This window comes from Globicephala melas, chromosome 18, assembly GCF_963455315.2.
Source record: "Globicephala melas chromosome 18, mGloMel1.2, whole genome shotgun sequence".
NCBI lineage: Eukaryota > Metazoa > Chordata > Mammalia > Artiodactyla > Delphinidae > Globicephala > Globicephala melas.
Genome location: NC_083331.1, coordinates 29,144,045 through 29,158,369, shown reverse-complemented (window position 1 = coordinate 29,158,369; position 14,325 = coordinate 29,144,045).

The following is a 14,325-nucleotide window of genomic DNA, read 5'->3' as shown; positions in this document are numbered from 1 at the left end:
TTTTGAACCTATATTTGTGTATGCTGTTAGGGAATGATCTAATTTCATACTTTTTCATGTACCTGTCCAGTTTTCCCAGTACCACTTATTGAAGAGGCTGTCCTTTCTCCACTGCACATTCCTGCCTCCTTTATCAAAGATAAGGTGACCATATGTGTGTGGGTTTATCTCTGGGCTTTCTATCCTGTTCCATTGATCTATATTTATGTTTTTGTGCCAGTACCATACTGTCTTGATTACTGTAGTTTTGTAGTATAGTCTGAAGTCACAGAGCCTTCTTCCTCCAGCTCCGTTCTTCTTTCTAAAAACTGCTTTGGCTATGCAGGGTCTTTTTGTTTCCATACAAATTGTGAAATTTTTTGTTCTAGTTGTGTGAATAATGCTAGTGGTAGTTTGATGGGGATTGCATTGAATCTGTGGATTGCTTTGGGTAGTAGAGTCATTTTCACAATGTTGATTCTTCCAATCAAAGAACATGATATATCTCTCCATCTATTTGTATCATCTTTAATTTCTTTCATCAGTGTCTTATAATTTTCTGCATACACGTCTTTTGTCTCTTTAGGTAGGTTTATTCCTAGATCTTTTATTCTTTTCGTTGCAATGGTAAATGGGAGAGTTTTCTTGATTTCACTTTCAGATTTTTCATCATTAGTGTATAGGAATGCCAGAGATTTCTGTGCATTAATTTTCTATTCTGCCACATTACCAAATACATTGATTAGCTCTAGTAGTTTTCTGGTAGCAGCTTTAGGATTCTCTATATATAGTATCATGTCATCTGCAAACAGTGACAGCTTTACATCTTTTCCAATTTGGATTCCTTTTATTTCCTTTTCTTCTCTGATTGCTGTGGCTAAAACTTCCAAAACTTATATTGAATAAGAGTGGTGAGAGTGGGCAACCTTGTCTTGTTCCTGATCTTAGTGGAACTGCTTTCAATTTTTTACCATTGAGGACGATGTTGGCTGTGGATTTGTCATATATGGCCTTTATTATGTTGAGGAAAATTCTCTCTATGTCTACTTTCTGCAGGGTTTTTATCATAAATGGGTGTTGAATTTTGTCGAAAGCTTTCTCTGCATCTATTGAGATGATCATATGGTTTTCCTCCTTCAATTTGTTAATATGTTGTATCGCTTTGATTGATTTGCGTATATTGAAGAATCCCTGTATTCCTGGAATAAACCCCACTTGGTCATGATGTATGATCCGTTTAATGTGCTGTTGGATTCTGTTTGCTACTATTTTGTTGAGGATTTTTGCATCTATGTTCATCAGTGATATTGGCCTGTAGTTTTCTTTCTTTGTGACATCCTTGTCTGGTTTTGGTATCAGGGTGATGGTGGCCATGTAGAATGAGTTTGGGAGTGGTGCTCCCTCTGCTATATTTTGAAAGAGTTTGAGAAAGATAGGTGTTACCTCTTCTCTAAATCTTTGATAGAATTCTCTTGTGAAGCCATCTGATCCTGGGCTTATGTTTGTTGGACGACTTTAATCACAGTTTCAATTTCAGTGCTTGTGATTGGTCTGTTTTTTTTTTTTTTTTGTATTTCTTCCTGATTCAGTCTTGGCAGGTTGTGCATTTCTAAGAATTTGTCTATTTCTTCCAGGTTGTCCATTTTATTGGCATAGAGTTGCTTGTAGTAATCTCTCATGATCTTTTGTATTTCTGCAGTGTCAGTTTTTACTTCTTTTTAATTTCTAATTCTATTGATTTGAGTCTTCTCCCTTTTTTTCTTGATGTGTCTGGCTAACGGTTTATCTTTTTTTTTTTTCTTCTCAAAGAACCAGCTTTTAGTTTTATTGATCTTTGTTATCATTTCTTTCATTTCTTTTTCATTTATTTCTGATCTGATTTTTATGATTTCTTTCCTTATGCTAGCTTTGGGTTTTTTTGTTCTTTTCTCTAATTGCTTTAGGTGCAAGGTTAGCTTGTTTATTTGAGATGTTTCCCTTTTCTTAAGGTAGGACTGTACTGCTATAAACTTCCCTGTTAGAACTGCTTTTGCTGCATCACATAGGTTTTAGGTCGTCGTGTCTCCATTGTCATTTTTTCTAGGTATTTTTTGATTTCCTCTTTGATTTCTTCAGTGGTCACTTTGTTATTAAGTAGTGTATTGTTTAGCCTCCATGTGTTTTTAATTTTTGCAGATATTTTCCTGTAATTGATATCTAGTCTCATAACGTTGTGGTCAGAAAAGATACTTGATACAATTTCAATTTTCTTAAATTTACCAAGGCTTCATTTGTGACCCACGTTATGATCTATCCTGGAGAATATTCCATGAGCACTTGAGAAAAATGTGTATTCTGTTATTTTTGGATGGAATGTCCTATATATATCAATTAAGTCCATCTTGTTTAATGTATCATTTAAAGCTTGTGTTTCCTTATATATTTTCATTTTGAATGATCTGTCCATTGGTGAAAGTGGGGTGTTAAAGTCCAGTACTATGAATGCGTTACTGTTGATTTCCCCTTTTATGGCTGTTAGTATTTGCCTTATGTATTGAGGTGCTCCTTTGTTGGGTGCATAAATATTTACAATTGTTATATCTTCTTCTTGGATCGATCCCTTGATCATTTAGTAGTGTCCTTCTTTGTCTCTTCTAATAGTCTTTATTTTAAAGTCTATTTTGTCTGATATGAGAATTGCTACTCCAGCTTTCTTTTGGTTTCCATTTGCATGAAATATCTTTTTCCATCCCCTTACTTTCAGTCTGTATGTGTCTCTTGGTCTGAAGAGAGTCTCTTGTAGACAACATATACATGGGTCCTGTTTTGGTATTCATTCGGCCAATCTGTGTCTTTTGGTGGGAGCATTTAGTCCGTTTACATTTAAAGTAATTATCGATATGTATGTTCCTATTCCCATTTTCTTAATTGTTTTGGGTTCGTTATTGTAGGTCTTTCCCTTCTCTTGTGTTTTTTGCCTAGAGAAGTTCCTTTAGCATTTGTTGTAAAGCTGGTTTGGTGGTGCTGAACTCTCTCAGTGTTTGTTTGTCTGTAAAGTTTTTAATTTGTCCATCAAATCTGAATGAGATACTGCTGGTAGTGTAATCTTGGTTGCAGGTTTTTCTCCTTCAACACTTTAAATATGTCCTGCCAGTCCCTTCTGGCTTGCAGAATTTCTGCTGAAAGATCAGCTATTAATCTTACGGGGATTCCCTTGTGTGTTTTTTTTTTTCCTTGCTGCTTTTAATATGTTTTCTTTGTATTTAATATTTGACAGTTTGATTAATATGTGTCTTGGTGTATTTCTCCTTGCATTTTTCCTGGATGGGACTCTCTGTGCTTCCTGGACTTGATTAACTATTTCCTTTCCCATATTAAGGAAGTTTTCAACTATAATCTCTTCAAATATTTTCTCAGTCCCTTTCTTTTTCTCTTCTTCTTCTGCAACTCCTATCATTCGAATGTTGGTGTGTTTAATGTTGTTCCAGAGGTCTCTTGACTGTCCTCAGTTCTTTTCATTCTTTTTTCTTTATTCTGCTCTGCAGTAGTTATTTCCACTATTTTATCTTCCAGGTCGCTTATCCGTTCTTCTGCCTCAATTATTCTATTGATCCCATCTAGAGTACTTTTTATTTCATTTATTGTGTTGTTCATCGTTGCTTGTTTCATCTTTATTTCTTCTAGGTCCTTGTTAAATGTTTCTTGCATTTTGTCTATTCTATTTCCAAGATTTTGGATCATCTTTACTATCATTATTCTGAAATATTTTTCAGTTAGACTGCCTATTTCCTCATTTGTTAGGTCTGATGGGTTTTTATCTTGCTCCTTCATCTGCTGTGTGTTTTTCTGTCTTCTCTCTTTGTTTATCTTACTGTGTTTGGGGTCTCCTTTTTGCAGGTTGCACATTCGTAGTTCCCGTTGTTTTTGGTGTCTGTCCCCAGTGGCTAAGGTTGTTTCTGTGGGTTGTGTAGGCTTCCTGGTGGAGGGGAGTAGTGCCTGTGTTCTGATGGATGAGGCTGGATCTTGTGTTCTGGTGGCCAGGTCCACGACTGGTGGTGTGCTTTGGGGTGTCTGTGGACTTATGATTTTAGGCAGCCTCTCTGCTAATGGGTGGGGTTGTGTTCCTGTCTTGCTAGTTGTTCGGCATAGGATATCCAGCACTGTAGCATGCTGGTCGTTGAGTGAAGCTAGGTGCTGGTGTTGAGATGGAGATCTCTGGGAGATTTTCGTCATTTGATATTACTTGGAGGTGGGAGGTCTCTTTTGGACCAGTGTCCTGAATTTGGCTCTCCCACCTCAGAGGCACAGCACTGACTCCTGGCTGCAGCACCAAGAGCCTTTTATCCACATGGCTCAGAATAAAATGGGGAAAAAGTAGAAAGAAAAAATTAGTAGAAGTAGAAAGAAAGAAAGAAAGAAAGAAAGAAAAAAAGAAAAGAAAAGAGGGAGGAAGGAAGGAAGAAGGGATGGAAGAAAAAAAGAAAGAAGATAAAGTAAAATAAAATAATATAAAATATAATAACATTATTAAAATAAAAAATAATTATTAAGAAAAAAATTTAAAGCAAAAAAAGATGGACCGCTAGAACCCTAGGACAAATGATGGAAGCAAAGCTACACAGACAAAATATCACACAGAAGCATACACATACACACTCATAGAAAGAGGAGAAGGGGAAAAATCATAAATCTTGCTCTCGAAGTCCACCTCCTCAATTTGGGATGATTCATTGTCTATTCACGTATTCCACAGATGTAGGGTACATCAAGTTGATTGTGTAGCTTTAATCTGCTGCTTCAGAGTCTGCTTGGAGAGATTTCTCTTTCTCTTCTTTGTTCTCACAGCTCCCAGGGGCTCAGCTTTGGATTTGGGCCCACTTCTGTGTGTAGGTCGCCGGAGGGCATCTGTTCTTCGCTCAGACAGGATGCGGTTAAAGGAGAAGCTGTTTCGGGGACTCTGGCTCACTCAGGTCAGGGGGAGGGTGGGGCATGGAGTGCGAGGCGAGCCTGCAGCGGCAGAGGCCGGAGTGACATTGCACCAGCCTGAGGCTCACTGTGCATTCTCCTGGGGAAATTGTCCCTGGATTCAGGAACCCTGGCAGTGGCGGGCTGCACAGGCTCCCCGGAAGGAGGATGTGGATAGTGACTTGTGCTCACACACAGGTTCTTAGTGGCGGCAGCAGCAGCCTTAGCATCTCATGCCCGTCTCTGCGGTACCCACTTTTACCCACAGCTCATGCCCGTCTCTGGAGCTCCTTTAAGCAGAGCTCTTAATCCCCTCTCCTCGTGCACCAGGAAACAAAGAGGGAAGAAAAAGTCTCTTGCCTCTTCGGCAGGTCCACACTTTGCCCCGGACTCCCTCCTGGCTAGCCGTGGTGCACTAACCCCCTACAGGCGTATTCATGCCACCAACCCCAGTCCTCTCCCTGCGCTCTGACAGAAGCCCGAGCCTCAGCTCCCAGCCCCGCCCACCCCGGCAGGTGAGCAGATAAGCCTCTCGGGCTGGTGAGTGCTGGTTGGCACTGAACCTCTGTGTGGGAATCTCTCTGCTTTTCTCTGCACATCCCTGTGGCTGCATTCTCCTCCATGGCTCCAAAGCTTTCCCCTCTCCCACCTGCAGTCTATGCCCACGAAGGGGCTCCTAGTGTGTGGAAACCTTTCCTCCTTCACGGCTCCCTCCCACTGGTGCAGGTCCCGTCCCTATCCTTTTGTCTCTGTTTATTCTTTTTTCTTTTGCCCTACCCAGGTACGTGGGGAGTTTCTTGCCTTTTGGGAAGTCTGAGGTCTTCTGCCAGCATTCAGTAGGTGTTCTGTAGGAATTGTTCCACGTGTAGATGTATTTCTGGTGTATCTGTGGAGAGGAAGGTGATATCCGCATCTTACTCTTCCGCCATCTTCCTGGAAGCTCCCCCCACCAAGCCTTTGACTCTGAATCTTAAAATTCACACAACTATTACTCTTTGTAGAGATACGGTGACAAATGTGGCCTTTTTCCCAAGAAAAATAGAAATAATTATCAAAAAATCCCTAATAAATGTACTTAACACTTGCCATGAAAATTAATGTAAGCAAACAAAATTGTGTATCTGACTGGGATAAAACAATTCTGGAACAAAGCATTCAGTAAAAGCAAAAATAATTGTTATTGTGATTATTGTTATTTATATTATATACCCCAGCCCAAATATAATTACCTTACTTTGAATCTGTCAAAAGATCTGTACTTTTTTGCATATACTGCTTCTTCTGCATGGAATGGTCTTTTCCTCATATCTATTAACTGTCGGTGATTCATTTAAAATTAAATTTACTGCTGAACACAAATATCCCCTCATTAAAGACAGGCAAAACCCTTCTCCGGTTTTATTAAATCTCTTACCCATGTTTCCTTATGAATATTGCTCAATATCATTTACTATAATCACAATAGTAAATTCCCAGAACTTCCTCTTCTTCTAACTGGAAGTTTGTACCCTTTGGCCAACATCCCCCTATGTCCCCCATTCCCCAGACCCTGGTTACCACCACTCTACTCTGTTCCTATGATTTTGGCTTTTTGATTTCATAAATAAGTGATATCATACAGTATTTGTCTTTGTCTGACTTATTTCACTTAGCATAATATCCTCAAGGACCAACCATGTTGGTACAAATATCAGGGTTTTATTCTTTCTATGGCTGAAAACTAATCCATTGTACACATATACCATATCTTTTTTATCCAGTCATCTGTTGACTGTCACTTAGTTTATTTCAAATCTTGGTTCTACTGAATAATCCTGTAATGAAAATGAGAGTGCAGATGTAACTTCAAAATATGGTTTTAATTTCATTTGGATATATACCCAGAACTAGGATTGTGGGATCATATGGTAGTTCTATTTTTAATTTTAGAAGAAACTTCATATTGTTTTTCATAGTGGCTACACCAATTTACATATCTACCTCTCATGTACCTGTTGGTCATTTGTATGTCAGTTTCTCTGCCCATTTTTAAATTGTTTGTTATTTTGTTAATCAATTTTATGAGTTCTTTATATATTTTGGATATTAACTCATTATCAGATATATGGTTTGCAAATATTTTCTCCCACTATGTAGGTTGCCTTTTCATTTTCTTGATTGTTTCTTTTGCTGTGCAGAATTAATTTTTTTCCAATATGATATAAACTGTTTAAAGGCAAGGGCTGTATTTTATTCAACTTAGCATACCAAATTCCTAACATAGTGAGAGTTCATAGAACAAATATTTGTCTAATCAATTAAGGAATAAATACAAGGGGAAATGATAAGTTTTTGTTTAGAGGTATAACCACAATGTTTCAGAGTGTAGAAATAAGACAAAGCAAGGAAATTTGATTCCAATTAAATTCAACAAATATGTATTAAATGTTTACTGTGTGTCAGGTGCTCTTTTAGACAGATAATCTGGAGTAGTGGTCTTTAAATTGTATTAATCTTGCACTTTTAGCATTAACATATAAATATATAATTAAATATATAATATAAATATAATGAATGATTATAACAGATATTAGAAACGTGTGTATTATTTCAAAATTGTTTATTCATATGCTACGCTCAAGATAAAAATTATTAGGGAAATAGGAAGTAAAGTAAATATAAATAGATTTTACAATGTTTTCTTTTCAAAAATCAGTAGATTCCCCTTTTTACATCAAAAGTAAATTTTTATTGTTAAATAAATGTATTATTTCAGTGTTGATGATTTTAAAATGAAGGAAACATTTTTTTTTTCATTTCAAATAGTTAAAAGTAATCATAAAATACAGAAATGAAAGGGAAAGACTGGGCCCGGCATATGTAACACAAGGAATAGTAGGCATTTCATAGATATTTAAAATCGTGGATTTCCCTTTGGACATGTAATACCAGTTTATGTTTCAATGATTTTATCCAGGAGTGGAAAACTGCTGCAGGTGGTGTCTATACTACAGTACTTGTAATCTATACAAACAAACCCCATTCTTCAATGGCCAAATAAAATTTTGAAGAGTTGATCATTAAAAATGAACAAACAACAAAACAAACTGTATGGAAATAAATATATTTAATAATTATAGGGCTTTCAATTTTTTTCTTCAGGTAAAATTGAGTCAATTAAAGGGTAAAATCTCTTCATGGCCACTACACAGATGAGACAGAAAGAAGCCAGCACAAAGAGACAGGCAATTGCAGCTGACACACTTTAGAATATGTAATCAGAGAGATAATTCCATGTAATTCAACAATGCCTGAATTCCTGTTCTGACAAATTTGCAAGAGTAGTAAATCCTGTTATAGGTACATATTCAATAAACATTGTCCATATAATATGAATGTAAAGCAATTCAGAGAGTGAAAGATAGAAACTAATATCCGCTGATCATCCATCATGTATCAAGGTAATAATTTAAACTTCACTGACAACCTGCAATTTAGAATTCTTAACTTCATATCAAGGACGAAAATAGTAATTTTTTTCATCTCACAAATATTTAATGAGAGCCTACTACGTGTCAAGTGCTAGTTTAGGTCTTGAGGATTCGGTAACTAAAACCCCTTCAGTGTTACAGCTTATAGTTTTGTGGGGATTGATGGACAACAATTATATAAACAAATACATGTATTGTACATCAGTTGATGATGAGTATCATGGTGAAGAACTAAGAATGATTAAAGGAGGTAGAAAGTATCGGAGATTGGGGGATGCTATTTTGTGTAAAGTGATCAGAGTCCGGAAAGAGTGCCATGTGAGGATTCAGGAAGCAAGCCAAATATATCTATGAAGAGTATCCTGAGAAGAAGAAATAATAAGTGCAAAGCATGATCAAAGAATAGCAAGAAAGTCAGAGTACCTTGAGAACAGTAAGCTAGGGAGTCAGATAGGAGATGTGATCAATGGTGAGAATCAATGTAAATATCTTGTCTTTCACTTTCAGTGTATTGGGAAGCCATTGAGCTTTGAACAACAACAAAAAAGGGACATAATTCAGATGACTAGATCTGGCTCCTTTATGAAGAGTAGATTATTGGGAGAGGCACAGTAGGATCAGAAAGCCCAGTGAAGATGTTGTTGAAATAGTCTAAGTGAGAGATTCTTCAGGAATTAGTAGATGATTAGGAGATAAGTGCCTTCTTTCATACATTTTGAAGATAGAGTCATAAATAATTTGCAAGTAGACTGGATATGGAGTGTGACAAAAAGAGTTAATTTAAGAAATACTTCAAGATTATGGACTTGAGAAATTGGAAGGATGGAGAGATGGAAAATTGCGGGAGGAAAAGGGGGAAGGGGATAACCAGAGATTCATTTGTTTACAGGTTGGATTTGGGACATTTATAAATTTATCAATGTGGAAATGTCAAAAAGGCAGAAAAATGTACTGAATAAGATTGTGAAGTTTTTGGAAAAGCTCTGAGCTGGAGTTCTTGAATTAGTCACATATAAGTGGTAATTAAATCCATAAAATCGGATGTGGTCACCTAGGAAGACAGAGAAAATACAAAAGTGAGGCAAGAGAAGAGATAAGAGGGAAGGGGAATGGAGGAAAGAGAAAAGCATGAATAAAATTTTCTGGAGCACTCACAGTGTTTGAATGTTAAAAAAATAGAGAAATGGAGATTTGGAGATGTCAAATACTTGATCTCAGTTTAATTATTGCAGGTCACAGAAAAGGAATTTATTCTAAAGTTTTTCTGTATTTGAAGTTTTTATTCTTTCCAGCAAGTTCTTGAATCTGGCTATGCATTGTAATCATATACAGAACTATTTAAAATATACTGAGTTCTAAATCTTATTGTCTCCCTGTCTAAGATCCTTAATCAATAAATAATGTGTGGCCAATTAGTTATAATGTCAATAAGCTCATTGACAGTGATTTGTAGAGCCATTTGACTTGAGAAATTTAAGTTACATACCAAATTTTAATGAAAACTCTTAACAGATACTATACCAATCCTGATCAAATGACGGATCATTATGAAACAGAGGAAATGTGTAAATCATATAAAAATAAATATGATTAAAAAGTTGAAGATAGCTTTAGCAACTAACCTGACCAAGTTATTCACTATTACCCAAGCATACTAATACTAGAATTGTTCATGAAAATTTTTGTTTCGTTGTAAGTAAGTGTAGTAAATAGCAAACATTCAAATGTTAAAGTTCAGATGGATATAGCATATAATTTATTTTTTTGTGTGTTAATCTTTTCGTGGGAGCATTCTACTTTGGACAGTGAAGGGATGCAAACTGGTTTCTTTCAATCCATCAATGTCTCTTTGATGGATTATTATTATAATAATTGGTTATTATTTAGAGATTTAATTAAATGAGCCTTGATACCTCATTAAATTAAATCTCTAGATAATAAACAATTGTATGGATGTACCACAGTTTATCCATTGACCCACTTTGTATAAAAGTATATGTTTTGTAATATTTTCTCCAAGTCTGTGGCTTAGCTTTTGATTCTCTTAACAGTATCTTTCAAAAAGAAGAACTTACATTTTTAATAAATTATAACTTATCATTATTTTCTTTCATGTATCATGCTTTTGGTGTTGTACCTAAAGATTCATTGCAAAACCCAGGATCACCTAGATTTTATTCTGTGTATTCTTCTAAAATTTTATAATTTGCATTTTAAATTAATATTTGTGATCCATTTTCATTCAATTTCTGTGAAAGGTATAAAGCCTGTATATATGTTCTTTTTTATCCCATATGGACATCCAATTGTCCATATGTACATCCAGCATTATTTATTGAAAGCTTATGTTTTTCTCCATTGAATTTTCTTTGCTTTTTTTTTTTGTTAACGATCAGCTGAATATACTTGTGTGAATGTATTTCAGGGCTCTCGATTGGATGACATTCTCCCTTTTTGAAAAATACTGGTCGATATGTATGATATTCCTCTAGTGGAGTTTTTCTGATATTTTCTCATGATTAGATGGCAGTTATGGATTTAGGGATGAAGCCAAGAGAAGAAAATGTTTCATGAAGGCAGATGTGGGCAAATTGGATCAAACTCATTAAATAGAGAAGAAAATAGAAATGGACACAGGACTAGACAATAGGGATGCTTTTTATAACCAGATAAACACAATTCAGTGATGTAGTGGGAGCCAAAGTGCAAGTAGAGTAGTTGACAAAAAATTAAAGGTGAAAGTGTTGAGAGAAAAACTCTGGACAACTGTCTCAGAATTTTTGTTGTGTAGAGTATAGTAAGGAGTATCATAGAAAGGAAATATTGGAGTAAGAGACTTTCTTTGCAGGGAATTTTGTTTTAAGATAGGAAATTTGGAGCACAACTTTATGATAATAGAAATAATTCATGATTGAAAAAATTTGATGTCACAGGAAGGAGTGGAAATAATTTCAGAATCAAAGTTCTTATTTAAATAAGCACAGTGCTTTAATTTCATATATCATTCAGTGCAAGTGCAAATTTAACTTAATTTTCTCTGGATATAAGCACAAAAAGTCCATTTTATCTATGTATAGCATTGGCATTTTCTTCACTGACAGTAACTGTTAATAATAAAACAGGTATATTTTAACTTAAAACACTTCATAAATAACTGTCAAGTATGTATTAATAAATATGTAGTAATTATTCTCCTATATGGTTATATATTCTGGGTAATATATAAGGCAGACTTTTGTTCATATATACACTTATGCTATCTTATGAAATGTATTTATACAAATAATGTTTAAATGTTCATTGTGTATTCAGTTATAAATGTTATACGTTCTTGTGATGCTAAGTATTTTTTAGTAATTTGGGTGGCTATATTACAGATTAATATTAAAATCATTTCATGCAAATAGACATCCACATCAAGAAAAAATAAAGAATCTAGACATGTTGCAATCTTCAAATAAATTAACATAAAATGAATCATATACCTATGTGTAAAACATAAAACAATAAAAATCTTAGAATATAATTTAGTAGAAAACCTAGAGACTTCAGGTATGGTTATGCCTTTTTAGATACATTACCAAAGGAATATCCATGAAAGAAATAATTGATAAGTTGGACTTTATTAAAATTAGAATTCTGCTCTGTGAAAGACAACATCAAAAGAATGAGAAGACAAGCCATAGACTGGGGAAAAAATATTTGGGAAAGACACATCCGATAAAGGATGATTATTCAAAATACACAAGAACTCTTAAAACTCAACAATAATAAAACAAAAAAACCTGATTTAAGAATGAACCAGAGCCTTTAACAGATACCACACCAAAAGAGACATACAGATGGCAAATAAGCGTATGAAAGATGCACTATATCATATGTCATCGGAGAAATACAAATTAAAACAACAGTAAGATAACACTACACACTTATTAAAATGGCCAAAATCCAGAACGCCAATAACACCAAATGCTGATGAGGATGCAGAGAAGCAACTGGGACTCTCATTCATTGCTGTTGAGAATACAAAATGGTGCAGCCACTTTGGAAGACTGACAGTTTCTTACAAAACTAAACATACTCTTACCATACGATTCAGCAATCATACTCCTTGGTATTTACCTGAAGTAATGAAAAACTTATATCCACACAAAAACCTGCACACAGTTGTTTGTAATAGCTCTATTCATACTTGTAAAAGCTTGGAAGCAACTAAGGTGTTCTTCAGTAAGTAAATAGATCCATAAACTGTGGTACATCCAGACAATGGAACATTATTCATTACTAAAATGAAATCAAGCAATTAAAATTCATGGATGGAGGAATCTTAAATGCATATTACTAAGCAAAAGAAACCAACCTAAAAAGAACACATACTGTATAATTCCAACCATGTGACATTCTGGAAAAGGCAAAACTATGGAGAGAGTGAAAAGATCAGTGGTTGCCAGATGTTGGGAAGGAGGGATGAATAGGGAGAACACAGAAGATTTTAGGGCAGTGAAAATGCTTTGTACAATACTATAATGTTGGGTACATGTCATTAAACATTTGTCCAAACTCATAGATTGAACTTCAATGTAAATTATAGACTTTGGGTAATTATGATGTGTCAATGTAGGTTCAGTTGTAGTATATGTACTACTCTGGTGGGAAATGTTGCTAATGGGAGTGCCTATGCCTGGCTAGAGATTAGGTATATATAAGAAATATCTGTACCTTCCCCTTAATTTTTCTCTGAACCTAAAATTGCTTTAAATATATAAAGTCTTAAAAATTTAATGTACACAAATTCACACAGAAAGAAAAAGTGACATTTGAAAAATTTGGATTATTTGGTAACTTATTCTATTCAAAAGTTTAATAGCTGACAGTCATGTGGAATGATTTTATGAAACTTGTATTACTTTTATATCAAAACCAGACAAAAACAGTACAAAAAGAAAAAAAAAACTAAAGAGCAATATCCCTCAAAAATATAGACACAACAATCCTTAAACTATTGGTAAACAGGTTTTAGAAATAAATAAAAGGAATTTCATACTTTAACCATTGGGATCTATCCCACAAATGTAAGGATAATATCTAGAAATGGAAAGAATTATCAAAATACAACAATAAAAAAAATCCAATAAGGGAAGTGGTGAAAGAAGAGACATTTCACTGATTCATCAAAATGGTATGTGGAAACATTAAAAGGTATTGAACATCAGTAGCTAATAGGGAAATGAAAACTCACACAGCAATGAGCAATTCCTACATACTTATCAGAACAGCCCAAAAAGAAAAAAAAAAATAAAAACATGTGATACTGCCAAATGCTGGCAAAAATACAGAGAAACTGGATCTCTCATACCTTGCTGGTGGGAATGTACATTGCAACAGCACTCTGGACAAACAGTTTGGCTGTCTGGAAAACATACAATTGTATACAACTCAGCAATCACACTCCTGAGCATTTATCCCAGAGAAATGAAACTTATATCCACGAAACATTCTGACACTAATGTTTATAGTAGCCTTATTCATATTTGATAGTCAAAGCACAGGAAACAACTAAAATGTCCTTCAGTAGGTGAATGGTTATCCAATATGTGATATATCCATTCCATGAAATATTCAGGAAAAAATAGGAGTAAGCTATAATTACATGTAGCAACTTGGATGGATCTCAAAGGCACTGATGTTCACTGCAAAATCCAATCTATAAAGGTCACATATTGCATGATTCCATTTATATAACATTTTCAAAATGACACAAATATAGAGATGGAGAATAAATTAGTAGTTGACAGGGGTTAGGGATGGTGGAGGGGAAGTACATAGAGCGGTGGCTAGAGAGAGAGATATTTATGGTGATGGAAATAGTCATGCATCTTGCTTGTGCTAGTGCTTACATGAATCTATACACAAGAAAGAGAGACTGCATAGA